This window comes from Ambystoma mexicanum, chromosome 8, assembly GCF_040938575.1.
Source record: "Ambystoma mexicanum isolate Mex_15411 chromosome 8, UKY_AmexF1_1, whole genome shotgun sequence".
Lineage (NCBI taxonomy): Eukaryota > Metazoa > Chordata > Amphibia > Caudata > Ambystomatidae > Ambystoma > Ambystoma mexicanum.
Window position 1 is genome coordinate 40,072,218 of NC_090929.1, and position 14,697 is coordinate 40,086,914.

Here is a 14,697-nt window from a genome sequence, read left to right on the forward strand (position 1 = left end):
AAAAGCAGCTGTCCTGCCCTGCCTCGCCCTGTCCATCCCTGCCCAACCCTTCCCATCCCTGCCCTGTCCAGCCCTTCCCTGCCCATCCATCCCTGCCATGACCAGTCCAGCCCAGCCCTTCCCATCCCTGCCCCGCCCTTCTCATCCCTGCCCTGCCCAGCTCATCCCTGCCCTGCTCAGCCCTTCCCTTCCCTGCCCATCCATCCCCTGACCAGTCCAGCCCTGCCCAGCCCTTCCCTTCCCAGCCCAGCCCAGCCCAGCCTCCTCACGCCGAGATTCCCTTCCGACGCACGCAGACGTCCTACGTGGGAACGGCACGACGACTCCACGGCATTTCAGAAATACATGAGATGCGTCCTCGCGTCTTAAAGGCATTTCAGAAAGTGTCGGCAAACATTTAAACGAGCACAGCATGCTAGCGGCTCTGATAGGGACTTTACATGTGTGATTGATAATGAAAGCAGCATAAGGCCTCTCCTTCAGGCGCTCCTTCCCAGGATCCGGGGCCGGGCGGCGGCGGCAGCGGCGGCAGCGGCAGGACCAGCAGCAGCAGCAGGTGAGTGCGTGGGGTGCGGCTCCCGCGGTGACGCTTGGCTGCACTTCTCTTCGCTCGCTTGCACCCGTCTCAGCCCTGTGCTGGTATATTGGTAAGAGCAGCCCTTCTGCGTGCAGAGCCTCTGCACATGCTGGTGGAAGCCGGAGGCTGCAGCTGCCGTGCTCTGCACTGCCCTCCTCACACGGCGCAATCACACGTGCTGAGACTGAGTGCCTGACTCACCAAACACCTGCTTTAGCACTGACACAGGGCGGCCTGTTGCTATTCATGTGTTAGGGACAGGAGCTGCTCCCAAGCTCATTTCCCGTCCAGTCCAGTCCAGGCTCTGCAATGCCTGCAGAGGCGGTCCAGTCACTGGTGTGCAGTCGCTGCACAGACCCTGCTCTGGTGGCAGTGACTAATACTTGCACCGGCTATGGCTAATGCCCGCAGAGGTGGTCCCTGCTGTGCAGCTGCTGCACGGACCCTGCTCTGGTGTCAGTGACTGTATATATAATACCTGCGCCAGCTAATGCCCGCAGAGACCGTTCTGATGTGCAGCCGCTGCACAGACCCTGCTCTGGTCACAGTGACTATATATATATATATAATAATACCTGCGCCTGCTAATGCCCGCAGAGACCGTTCTGATGTGCAGCCGCTGCACAGACCCTGCTCTGGTCACAGTGACTATATATATATATATATAATAATACCTGCTAATGCCCGCAGAGACCGTTCTGCTGTGCAGCCGCTGCACAGACCCTGCTCTGGTGACAGTGACTATATATATATATATAATAATACCTGCGCCTGCTAATGCCCGCAGAGACCGTTCTGCTGTGCAGCCGCTGCACAGACCCTGCTCTGGTGACAGTGACTATATATATATAATAATACCTGCGCCTGCTAATGCCCGCAGAGACCGTTCTGCTGTGCAGCCGCTGCACAGACCCTGCTCTGGTGACAGTGACTATATATATAATAATACCTGAGCCGGCTGAGGCAGTACCTGCTGTGCAGCTGCTGCACAGACCCTGCTCTGGTGACAGTGACTATATAATACCTGTGCCAGCTAATGCCCACAGAGACCGTTCTGCTGTGCAGCCGCTGCACAGACCCTGCTCTGGTGACAGTGACTATATATATATATATATATATATATATATATATATATATATATATATATATATATATATATATATATATAAAATCATACCTGAGCCGGCTGAGGCAGTACCTGCTGTGCAGCTGCTGCACAGACCCTGTGTGTGTGTGTGTGTCTTTATGTATATACTTTATGTATATATATATATATATAATACCAACAGACCCTGCTTTGGTGTAAGTGACATATATAATCACCAGCTAATGCTCGCAGATGCCGTAACTGTTGTGCAGCCACCACACAGACCGTGCTCTGGTGTAAGTCTCAGGTTCTATGGTTTCTTCCCTTTCTGGGTCTTCTTCAGTCTCCTCTGTAGCTTCTTCTTGATACCACCTTCTTTCCTTTCTTCTTTTGGAAGAGATAAGGGCAGGCTCCCCCGGAGGCCACTGTGCCTAAGTTGCTGGTTGCCAGGCAATGCGAACTCCGGGGAGCCGGCCCCAGCCCAGGTAAAAGCCAAATGGCAGAAAAACCCTGGTCGTGATGGTATTCTAGTGGATGGTTGGTGCTTTCTTTGATGAACTGGACTGTTCCCTTGATTGCAGGGTTCCGGATGAAAGACAGGCGTCCTAGGAATGGTTAAGACCAAGGGCTAGCAGAAGATGTAAGGAAGAGTCAAGTTGAAGGGACAGAGGATTAAGTGATGAGGGCAATGCTGTAAAGAGGCTCCAAGCAGTATAGAATGACTGCGGAGCCCACAGAGCAGTGGGTGGAACAGCTGGTACACAACAGCTGGTCTTCCGTGCGACACATCACACCAAGTAAAAAATGGAAGGGAAGTAGCCCATTGTCATGAACTGCAAAGCAACGAAAATGCAGAGGAGCAGCAATGAGGTTGTTGTTAATGCCACTGCGGTAAAGAGGCAGGAGCTGGTGCCGTGGGCGGTAATGAGGTAGAAGCTGCTGCTGCGGCAGCAATGAAGGAGAGCGGGTGCTGCAGGGGGCAAAGAGGCAGAGCAGGATCCGTGGCGGCTATGATGAGCTGTGAAGCTGTGGATCCGCGAAGGAGGCAAGGCAGCATAAGCCGAGGGACGCCGAATGCGAACAACAATAACAGCGGGCAAGTACAGAAGAAGGCAAGGGAGATGACAGTGAGAGGCGCAGGTACAAAACTAAGCGTCTTACCCAATGAAAGGAAGAGGGTTGCAACGCACCAAGCTGGTAGCTCCTTCCCAGTAAATACTGGCGACGGCCATGTTGGTCTGAAAGACTAGACCGCTAATGCACGTTTGGAAACAATGTGCAGGGAAAATCATTCTCCACTTTTTCCACAATTTCCAGGGCTGCCGCATGACAATAAGTTATATAATACTGCATCTGCAAGCATTAGCCGGCACAGGTAACTGCTGTGCAGCTACTACACAGACCGTGCTCTGGTGTAAGTGACTATAGTTATCCAGCCGCGAGGTCAGAGCTTGCCTGCACAGCCCTGTGCACCTAGTGTGCTTTTTGTTTTATTGCATTTTTATTTTTTCCATTCTTTTTTCGGCCTTTCCCTGCATCCCCTTCTGCATTTCCTGCCTCTCCTAGTGCCAGCGGCACCATTATTTTCCAGTCGCTCTCTCACTCTCACCATACGCTCTACCCCACCCACCGGCCAGAGCAGTTTCCTGGTCCCAACCTCCCTCCCCCTCACATCCCGACCTCTGATTGGGCCGTGCAGCCCTCCTTATGGAAACCATCTAGGGCAGCCCATGCCCGTTGCAGATCCTCCGGTGATGGACCCAAAGGCAAAAGACAGCCTCAACAGAAGCAAACCTGGAAGGTGTCCGCAGGGGACTGTAAGGAACTCATGGTGGCAACAGTAAAGACCGGCACAAGTGATAACAGTTCAAGGGTGTTCATTATACTGCATAGGTAGATTGAAAAATGCCTAACCTAAATCTAAGATGAAAGCAAGCTACGACCATCAAATAATAAGGCAGTCCTAGTGGTGTCTTGTCAAATAAAAGGGCCTATACTAAAAAACCTATTGCCAATCCTTACAACTAAATACAAAGGAGTGTGGGATAGTGTTTGAAAGAATGAAAGAAGTGTTCATAAATGATACGTCAGGATGTGGTAGCCAGGGGTCTCCCTACCCCGAGCTTTGAGCGCGGGACAAGGCGGGACTCCGGAGCACAGCACACGCTTTAACTTTCCCTGCACAGACTACAGTTCCGTTCTCAGGTATCGGAACCTCTGGTGGTTAAGTCACTTTTATACAAAAAGTCTCTTGCCTCCAAGGACCTGATGTATTAAAAAAAAAAAAAGTTCCTTTCTGTGTGTGCATTGGGTGATGACTTCTCACCCCGGATCCCCCCCCTCTTCCAAGATCAGATCCACAGAAATGTCCTCGCGATACCAGAACCTTCAGTGGTTAGATCTCTTGCTTCCGAGGACCTGGTATGTTCAAAACCATATACAAAAGTTCCTTTCTGATTGCACTTGGGTGATGATTCTTCACCCCTGGGTCCACCTCTTCTGGGCTCAGACCCCTCTCGAATATCAGCCTCCCTCCGTCGGGTTCACTCTGGCTTATATGCAAAAGATTTTCTCGGTTGCATTCACATGGCGGTGGGTGATGGCGTTTGACCCCTGCATCCCCCCCTCTTCCGGGCTCGGGCCCTTCTCAAATGTTTGCCTCCCTCCGTCGGGTTCACACACTGTTCATAGGGACTTCAAGCTTCACCCCTTTCCATTGGCATCCCTCTGTTTGGTTAACTCTTGCCAACATTTGCTAATCACACAGTTCTTTCCCCTTTCTCACAATGCGGGATTGATCTCCCTTAGCGTTCCAATTACGTGCAGGTCAAAGACTTTTGATTGTACAGGGGGCTTTTGCTAGACACCTGTATGACCACTTTGACCTTTTCCTTGTGGCTCTCCTAAGGCCTTCTAGTATCGCTAGTTTCAACACACGTGGGATCAACCAGAGTCTCTCGAATGAGCACCCACGTGGTGTCGGACTCCTCTGCAGCTGGTTTTCCCGGAATGTTAACTGTTCTCTTTTCTCTTAATGTGCCACTTTGCAACTTTAGTTCAACACAGTTCGGTTTCTTATTGGCTCTGCCCTCAACTCACCGGCTGTTATGAACTGCTTGGCTGTTCTTGTATCTGGAGTCCAGGACGGTACCATGGTAGCAGGTGTCTCTCTCTCTCTCTGTCCTGCTTATCAGCGTAGGTATGGTCTGTGTACCGTTTACATCTGCTGCATCACACGCTGGCTATTGTTCGTGGTCTTACAATTCCTTTTCCAGAGACTTCGCAGGTCTGGGTTGGAAGGGGCAAGGTCGCTTCTCTCCTTGTCGCACTTTCCGTTCTCGCTTCCTTTCTCCGACTTGAACTGCTGTGCTTGGTTAGCTATTTCGTTGTTCGGTCTGCCTTGCTCGTCGTGTGCTCTCGTGGTCCACCTTTTATCCCCGTGGGGAAAGGACAGGGTCGTCGGGTGTGTGGTTTTGCTCAATTGCCTGACTTTGCCTGAGCCTTGTGTTGGGACATGTCAGGTAAACTGCTTTGTTGTTAGTCGGTTGTTTTTCACGGTGTGGGAAAGTGTTTGTGTTAGAAAAGGAGGGGGAAGGGTTGCTAAATATCCTGCTGGGTTGGATATATCCCTCCTCCTAGGGTTTGTGGTGAGCATGGAATGGTGGGTTTTGTAGAGTTTGTGAAATGAGTAAGAGGGATTGTGGGAACTATGGTTTTTGGTCACAATCGACTGGGCGTTTGGAACATGATGATCAGAGGGACAGGGAGAAGAATGGCTGGGAGAACTCGGGTAGGTAACCGGTTAATAGGGACTCTGGGAGATGTAGTTACCCACGTTAGTGTTGTTGGGGTTCCTAATTGGTTTTACAGACAAAGAGGGGTTGTTGGTTGGCTTTTGATAAGGGAGAATGACTTGGAGGGGGGGGGTAATTTTGCATCGCCTATAAAGGCCTCAAGTACTTCGTCCTCTTCCCTGCTGTAATACTGCGTCTCACCTGGGGTATTTCCACAACCATAACCCCGGGTTCCCGTACCCAGGTGATCCTCACTCGCTTGTCCGCCCCCACATTTGGGATCTGAGAGCGCCAGCTCTTCCCTGGCCACCTGAATAAGGGATTCTTGAGGCCTGCCTGCGAGAATATTCTCAGGTTTCTCACAGGACGCAGCCGTCAACCAGTAGCCACTAAAAAGATAAGTGTGGGGAGTATTGGAAAAATAACACACACTGCGCCACACTATCGAACTGCGCCCTCAGGTTAGGCCTCTCACATCTAGGTGTTGTTACATTTACTACTGTGCCCCTATTTTAAGAGGTTCCAATCTAGGTGGTGTTATGTTTACATGGTGGCAACAAGTAAGACCGACGCAAGTGATCACAGTTCAAGGGTGTTTATTGAACAATGAATGCTATATGCAGGTTGGAAAAACACCTATGCTAAACCTAAATCTAGGATGGGAGCAAGCGTTGACCATCAAATGAAAAATAAGGCAGTCATTGTGGCATTGTGTCAGAATAAAAAGGCCTATACTAAGAAACCTACTGCCAAACCTCACAACTAATATAAAAAGGGGTGTAGGATAGTTTTCAAGAAAAGAAAGAAGTGTTCTCAAATAATATGTCAGGATGTGATAGCTGGGGTTTCTCTTCCCCTCGTTTTGGACACAGGGTAAGATGGGAGCGCAGCACAGTTCAGTTTCTGGCTTCTCCAGCATGAGACAACAGTTCTAATGGCAGCTCTCAGGACAATCTCTCGAGCTTTCAGCCATCCGGGCCATCAGGGCAGTCAATGGCTAAGTCTCGTTTCACTTGAAGTCTCTTGCGTTCGAGGATTTGACTGGTTCAAATAACATAACAAAAGTTCTTTAACAAATTAAAAGTTTGTTTGCTGGGTGATGGGTTCACCCTTGGGTCCCCCTCTTCTGGGCGCTGACCCTTCTCTATTTATTAGAATTTATAAAGCGCACAGCAGTCCTGAGGCATCGTGGCGCTGTTACAATGAGGCTTGCTGGTTACATATGGATGAAAACTTAGTTACAGGTGGTTACAGTGGTATACATACTTGGTTACAGAACATGCATTCTTGTTCATGTGAGAGACAACAGTGTTGAGGGACCAGAGAGAGAGGAGGAGGCATAGCGCCCGTACGAGAAGTGCAGAGGCGTGGGGGCCTTGGGATCATGGGGTGCAGAGGCATCGGGCCCCAGGGATCATGGGTGTTTATCACAGTTCACATAGGGTGATGGCTTCACCTCTGGGTCCCCCTCTGGGCGCTGACCCTTCTTGTATCGTATTGCTCAAATCTTAGTCTTTTTAAACAGTTCCAAAAACAATGTTTCTTGGGACTATAGACTTTGCCCTTGTGGGATTCGCTTCCCTTGTTTCTTCTCACTGCGGGATTCACTTCCCTTTCTTTCACTTATCACTTATTTTGTAGATCAAAGTCTTTCGATATGTACAGGGATTTTGCCTGACCCTCAGTATGGCCACTTTGACCTATTCCGCAGGCTCTCCTATGACCTTCTGGTATTGGTAGTTTCTCTCATATAGGGCTCGACCACAGTTTCTTGGGTGAGAACCTACGTGGTGCCGATTTCCCTTTGCAGCTGGTCTCCCCTTCAATACTTATTACAGTTCTTTACACGGCTCATTGAACTTGGTTAAAATTTGCCCCTTTGCAATTCTCACTCAACAACGGCCTGGTTCTTATTGTTTTCCCTTTCAACTCACCGGGTGTGATGAACTGCTTGGCTTTTCTTCTTCATTGGAGTCGAGGCCTGTACCGCGGTCGCAGGAGCTTCCCTAGCTCATGCTTATCGGTGTAGGCTTGCCCGGTGTACCGTTGACATCTGCTGAAAGACACTTGTGCTATTGTTTGCGGTCTTAGGCTCTCTTCCACGAAGGTTCCACGGGTCTGGGACGAAAAGGGCAAGTTCACTTCTTTCCTCGCCACCCTCTCGTTTCATGCCGCCTTTCTCCTTTGTTTGATCTGCCACACCTTATTAGCGGTCTCGTTGTGCTGTCTGCCGTGCTCGTACTGTGCTCTCTGGCTCCACCTTTTATCCCTGTCGGGAAGGGAAAGGGCTGTCGGGTGTGTGCAATTCTGATCTGGTGTTAGTCCGTTGTCCGTTGTGTTGTGTTGTGTGAAAGTGTTTGTGTTGGAAGGGAGGAGCAGTGGTTTAGAATGTCCTACGTGAGATGTGGGGGGCGAAAGGTGTCAAAGGATAGGGGATACTGCGTCTCGCCTATTTGTGTCCCACTCCCAAGACCCCCCACCTCCCCACCCCATCCAGGTGATCCTCCTTCACTGGTCCACTCCCAGGAACTGGATCCAATAGCTATGGCCGTGTCTTGGCCACCTGGATTACAGATCCACGGGGACTAGCTAGGGAGACATCTTCAGATTTCTCACAGCCCTCAGGTTAGACCTCTAAAATCTAGGGGTTAAATTTACTACTGGGCCCCCATTTTAAGTGTCTCAAATCTAGTTGTTACATTTACTATTGTGCCCCCATTTTATTGTCTCAAATGTAGGTGTTGTTAAAATCATTACCGTGCCAAATTTTAATTGTCTCAAATCAAAGTCTTGTTGCATCCACTACGGTAGCCCCCACTGTTGCATCCACTACTGTACCCTGTTAGGCCTCCAAGATCTGGGTGTTGCTGCATTCACTACTGCGCCCTCACTTTTAGACGATTCCTCCCTCTATTCAAGTGTCTCAAATCTAGGCCCCATTCCACATTTTTACCAATGTCTCAAATCTAGAATACAGCTGTTACTGCATTTATTGGACTTAATTGACTCGCTCCAGCAAAACACCCCTGACCACTGCGCTCCCTACCTGCGATGACCCAGGCAAGCCAGACCACCCCATCTGCCACAATGCTGCCCTACACATCCACAACCCACAATTCAAACCAAAGCGAAAGCACGCTTGGAATTGCAATACGAAGGTGCAGGAGGCAGCGTTCTACAGTTTTTAACTTTCTTTATTGCGAACTCACCGGCCTGCTCCCCCTCTGCACAGCAGTGCGAGCACTGGGCTCTTGCTGTCCACGGGAGGCGGGGCCGCTGGGAATCACGTGCCGTGGTCACGTGACTGTGCAAGGACCTTTTAAATCTGCTCTGAAGCCACCCTTGCAGCGTAAGCCCTGGTGGCAGAAAGGGCTGGTGCTGTTTGGCTGGTCGGCTGCCCAGACTATCTTTAAAGCGGCTGACTTTGTAATTATACTTGCGGTGGGCTGCCAGAGACTGTGGAGTCGCAGACTAATCTCAATTACTGCACTCTTTGATCTAATTACACGCTCACTCAGATCAAGCTGACCTGCATCAAGTACGGATTGCCATTTCTCTATTACTCTGGTTTTAAAACATCAACCACTTTTTCTACCCTAAGGCTCGTGGTTCCATTTGTACATCGGGGTCAATTATGAGATATGGTCTACGTAGCCAAAAAGGCTCCTCTATGCTACCAGATGCTGTTTTAGTGGACCCTGTTGACTGCACTGAACCGCTCTGCACAATGTCATTGCCCACTTACTAATGTACAATTAATTACTTCCAAGTCACTTTGCGCTGCACCATTTCTGGTGCAATCCACCCTCCCTCTAAAAAATGCTACGTCATGTAGCCTCTTATCAGTGAAGCCTACAAGTTCAAATTTTAAGGAACCCTCCACTGCTGCAGCAACTCGCAAAGTTCTGATTCATAATCCTGAGGCTGCAGATGCTACTATTGATTTACCTATTGTTAATGACAAATAAAACCCCTAGTAAGCTGAAACCAAATCAACTAGCATCAGGACAGACATTTATGGACAAATGCAACCTCTACTAGCACTGAAATCAAACTACTTAAAGCTTTTGAAGGCAATTCTATGCTAGATCACTCAGCAATGACTACACAGGTTTTTCTTGGAGGAAATAATAATATCACTGATGTTAGTATAATTGAATGTGTGGATAAAGTGATGAACCTACCCTCTGCTGTTGGAATCCCAGTAAATTCCATCTCATCATCCCAAGTTGGCTTGGCTGACCATATACCCACTGCCCTGAATAACATTATCGAAGGTATTGATTCTAATAAAGGTGACCTTGCAGCGGAAGCAAGGTCTTGAGCCTCCAATCCGAAGCATGCAAATTCACCACATCTACATCATACGTTGAAAGATCTGAATGAACTGATTCGATTGACTCACCCGACAGTCTCAGCCTTAAACGTGGTCCTTAGCTCTTTTGTTGAGCTGTACGGTAACGTTTGGTCTGAGCTTAAATCTGTCCAAAGATCAATGACGGAACTCAACTTGAAAATTGACTGCATAGGCACCATATATTGCTAGACCTAAATAACAAAGTGGACTGGATCGGTATCGAATTATCTAAATAGCTGGCTGTGCAAGTTCTTTTATTGGTCCCACAGGGTGAAAGTTCTGCCTCAGCACCTATGCAAGCACCTGTAGTCACAACACATATTATAGAGATACCTGATAATCTCTCTATTGGAAGCTACCAACAATGCCATTGCTCAAGATCAAGTCTTGCCAGCACCACTTGCTGGCTCCTGCTGCTCCCGCAGCCTGTATAATCAGCCCTATACAGAGCTCTCCCATCTTGATTTCTAAACTAAGTCAGCCCTCACCCACTCTGGCCTTCGCTACACGAGAAAGTGTTCCGAATAATGACACTGCCCATGAACAAGCTAAGTTGATACTACCGGCTGGTCACTGTTACACTGCTGGGGCCCTGCCTGGCACAACCAATTCAATACCGATCATTCCCAACTCTACTTCTAATTTAAGCCACCATTCATCTACTGTGATTCCAGGTATACAGGAAAGTGCTTCTAAGCGTTCTGGCCAAAAACAAATCTTAGCACCAGGCAAATCGCGCCTTATCAAGCGGAAACTGGCTACAAAACAAATCTACTATTTGCCAAAATCCCCGCACCTACCCCGTTTAATTTGAATTTAGGGTCTACCTCTGAGGGGAAGCACTTATGTGCTTTTACTCTACCTAGGGCCAAATTGGTTGACTCTACTGCCCAAACTGACAGTTGCAAACTACCAACTACCCAGGCTCCCCGCTATGCTGGAGAGCAGTCCTCTACAGAATCGCTTGGCCCCCTTGAAAATGATTGTACGAGAAACCTTAATTGCTCCCTCAACTGGGAATCTTTGTTCCACATCGGTTTTACATCAAGGATGTGGCACTGGTAAATTTAGGACCTGTGAAGAAGTTCCTAGGTTACCTGCTGTGCCTCAGGCTACAAATACAACTAAGGTACAGGGTCCCTCGGACATAAGGAGCGACCAAATTTCCTCAATATGGGGGCCTATCCAACTTCAACCACCTATGAATAAATATCCCAATCGGTCTCTGATCCCTGTTCCTCCGTTGGACTTAGGAGCAGAGTGGGGGCAGCTTCAGGGCGATAATATCCTGTCAGTTTCTACACATCCAACAATTTCAGCAGGTATTCGAGCCTTGGTGGATCGCCTGCACAAACCAACTGCGAGGCCTCAGTTCTGTGATGCCGACAAAAGGCAAGATATTAACCTAAAGGGTCTTCAAAGCTTAGTGGCGGGTTCTCTAAAACGCCAAAAGGGTACTAATGCTCCTAAACTGAAACCGTTGCATTTGGTAAAAATCCAAAGCTTGCTAGAGTTGGAAGCTTCAATTTGTCTGAATAGATTCAATATCCTGTCTATTTTTTTCTGAAATCCCAGCACTTTCTTTAATTTCCTCTAAAGACATTGTTAGAGTGGCTTTTCCGGACCGAAACCTTCTAGACATGAGCATGATCTTCCTTGCCTCTCCATTAGTCAGGGAACTGATCCTTACCCAAGATTCTCTGCAGGAATTGGGATTTAAAGTTGAAGCTGCTACATCGTGGGAAACGTTGCCTCAAAGGCCTTTTTTGATACAATCTTCAACCAAACCATCGGGGGACAACTCAGGCGGCTGTTACGCTCACCTGGTATCCACAGGGACGCCACCCAGCTGGGTTACTCGCTGGTATGCTTCTCAGCTTTGCCCTGATGTGGTCTGCGGGGAAGGTTCTGCCTGAAAATACAGGAGGACTGTGTTCAAGACTGACCGACTGGGGTAAGTATCCTCCCTCCACCCCGTATGCTTTCAGTCCCTCTGGCGCCCTCTCCTCACCTTGTGGTAGAATTAGGCGTGCTCTCCGTCCTGCCTTCTGGGGCGTGTTGTCTTTCATGGGCGAGTGCGGTCCAGTTACTTCACTGACGCCGCCCCGTTTGATATTGTTCAGGTAGGTCTTATTGCTGTTCTTTAGTTTTGTTGCTATCCTGCATGCCTTTCTTTGTTTAAAATGTCTTTTTTTTTTTTCTCCCTTAGGTATGCGGAGCTTCAGCGCGGCGAACTGTCTTGCCTTTGCTAACCCGTGTTTTCCTTCCTCGTAGGTCGCGGTGTTCTTCAGCGCGAGTGGAATGTCCGGAGTGGTGCCAGCCGAGAGGCGACCAGCCAGGTAAGCCTTTTGAGCAGTTCGTAATTTGTAAATGTCTCACCAGCTTTCTTTAATGTTGCCTCTATCTTTCTCTTTCAGGTGGTTCTGTCCGGGAGGTGTGCAGATTCGAGGAAGCTGTTCTCAGCTGCAAGTGTTTAAAGATGAAGACTGCAGGTAAAATGCTGCTGCTAATGATGTTCATTTTGTCTCCTTGCAGGTTCTGCGTCTCCGAGGTTCGAGGGAATAGCTGGACACGGTGAGTGTCACGTTGCAAGCTGCAAAGTAACACGAAGCATGTTCTGCAGTCAGGGTGTGGTTTATATAGCCCAGGTAAAGTAGTACCAGTGAAGTGGTTCCAGGCCTGCTACACCCAAAACACTAGACCGTATAGCTTGGTTCTAACGAACCAAGCTATGTGGATGCCTCCATGTTGGCTGACAATACAATGAAGTAGTTCCCAAGCACATTGTTGTTCATAGTGTATGAGCCTGGCTCCATAGGCGCCAGGACTGGCCCCATGAGGGCTTTTGAAGAGGATGCCAGGCTCTAGAGGCCCGAGTCCTGACTCCACCTGGCCAATGGGTTTGCCAGAGGGGGTTTTGGACGAGGGTTGTGACAACGGCCCTGAAATCCTGACTAATCGAAGAATCCCATCTAAACAGCAGGACGAGGATGTTGATTGGGCCTCCATTATCTCTACCCTGTGGCAAAAACATGTGCCCTAGGCTAACATCCCCAAGCTTAGGCTTAGGATCTTTCTCGGACCTTTGCCTCAAATCTTGTAACTCCAGAGGCAATCAGCATGTTTTCACAAACTTGGAGTGCCTACAGTTGTTGAGGGATGCTAATGTCATTTGTATTCAGGAGACCTGGATGACCTCGACCCCATGCTTAGATGGTTATCAAATTTTCAACCAGCCTGCTCGACATAACCTGGGAGGTAGACCATCAGGTTGTCCAATTGTCGCAGTCGATAACTGCTCTGTCTATATGGCAGGGCTCTCTTGGGCTTTCCATATGGGGTTCTGGGTGTAGACCTTACTTCCAGCAGTGGTCTATTGAAATTGCTAATTATTAACTTTTACTGGCACAGAGGTGTTGGCGAAGTTTTAATTGTTTGTGTCCACTATCTCCCGGACTATCCTAGAGTGGGTGCTTGCCAATGACTCAGGACATGTATTATTAGCTGGGGATTTAAATTGTGATTGTATACTTGATTACTCACCATGGGAAATTTGTGAGATGAACATTGCCAACCTGGGTTATACGAGGAAGAAACAAGATGATTACATCTGGTATACTGAGTTGGGCAACGCAGGCTTACAACCTCTGCTTGGCCACTCACAACTACCTGAAAACCCCACTGGACATACCTGGCGCCGTGGGCATTCTTCCTCTATGCTTGATTACATCTTCGTGGATGAATACTTGCGTACAAGATGCTCGCGTACAAGATGCTTGCAGTTGGAAATCCTCATGAATACCTGGAGTGACCATGGCATATTAACGGCAATATTTTAAATCTGCCATCCACCAGGTCGGTACTGTACTCCCAACTCATGGTCCCTCCTAATTCATCGGGTACTGCGGTTCGGTGGACTTTCAAAAACATTGACACCTTGAACCTCAATCTGAGGGTTATGCTGAATCAGACTACTTTTGACTGGAAAATGGCAACTTTCAACACTGCAACGGTTACATCATTGGTACAAGCAGCGGTAGATGTTTTGGATGATCATTCCGCCTGGCAAACTCCAGCTAGTAGGCATATCCATCTTTATAACTCTGATTTGGCATTAGCAAAATCCATTAAGAATAAGAATATTAGGAAAGTTCGATCTGATAACCTTGATATGCCCATACGCTTAGGTTTCATTAATGAGGTCAAACAAGCCTATGGAAATTACTGCAAAACAACTAAACACCAGTTATTACAATAGGACTCTGAGTCAATGCTCCCGGTTATTATGAAGGCGAATGTGGGTGCCTTCTGGCATATTGTCAATGGACAAGATAGTAACCCGGCCATTGCTTTACTGAATCCAATTGCGGAACAAAGCTGGTCGGACTTTTATTCCAACAGATTTTGCCCCTCACCCTTTGCAGGGAATAAACCGCTCTATGAATTGTGACACATTAGTCCCTATGTCCAAATGCGAACCCCCGATTGAGATTGACACGGTGTTAGATCTAATCTGAAAGTGTAAAAAATCTAGAACCCCCCCCTGGCCCGAATGGGCTTACAAATGACACTTTTTCAAAACTGACCCTAACCTTTGGGCCACTCTTTTATGTATTGAGTTCTGAGACATCCTCCAATCTGGGTTATGCCCAATCTCCTGGTGCACTGCACATGTGATCCCAATTTTCAAATGCGGTAGTAGTCTGACCCTAATAATTACCGGCCTATTGCCTTGATCGATGCGGATTGCAAAATCTTCCCCTGAGTCCTTTTCAAACGGGCTTCTGTAAATCCCACTCTACCAACATCAATGGGCTTGCGGTTAAGTGCATTCAGGAGGCTGTCTGGACCTCAACTAGGGGCCCTACTTTTATGGCCTCAG

General features: G+C 48.4%; 1 protein-coding gene across 2 annotated transcripts in view; it reads left to right on the forward strand.

Moving 5' to 3' along the window:
- The first annotated feature begins 373 nt into the window (after positions 1 to 373).
- Positions 374 to 14,697, forward strand: part of NTMT1 (N-terminal Xaa-Pro-Lys N-methyltransferase 1) — a 66,125-nt gene continuing 51,801 nt past the window's right edge. Inside the window, exon 1 of one of the 2 annotated variants that reach the window (XM_069609223.1) lies at positions 374 to 556. The gene's annotated coding sequence lies outside the window, so the exon portion shown is untranslated. The remainder of the gene's footprint in view (positions 557 to 14,697) is intronic. The other variant, XM_069609224.1, reaches the window with a different exon arrangement.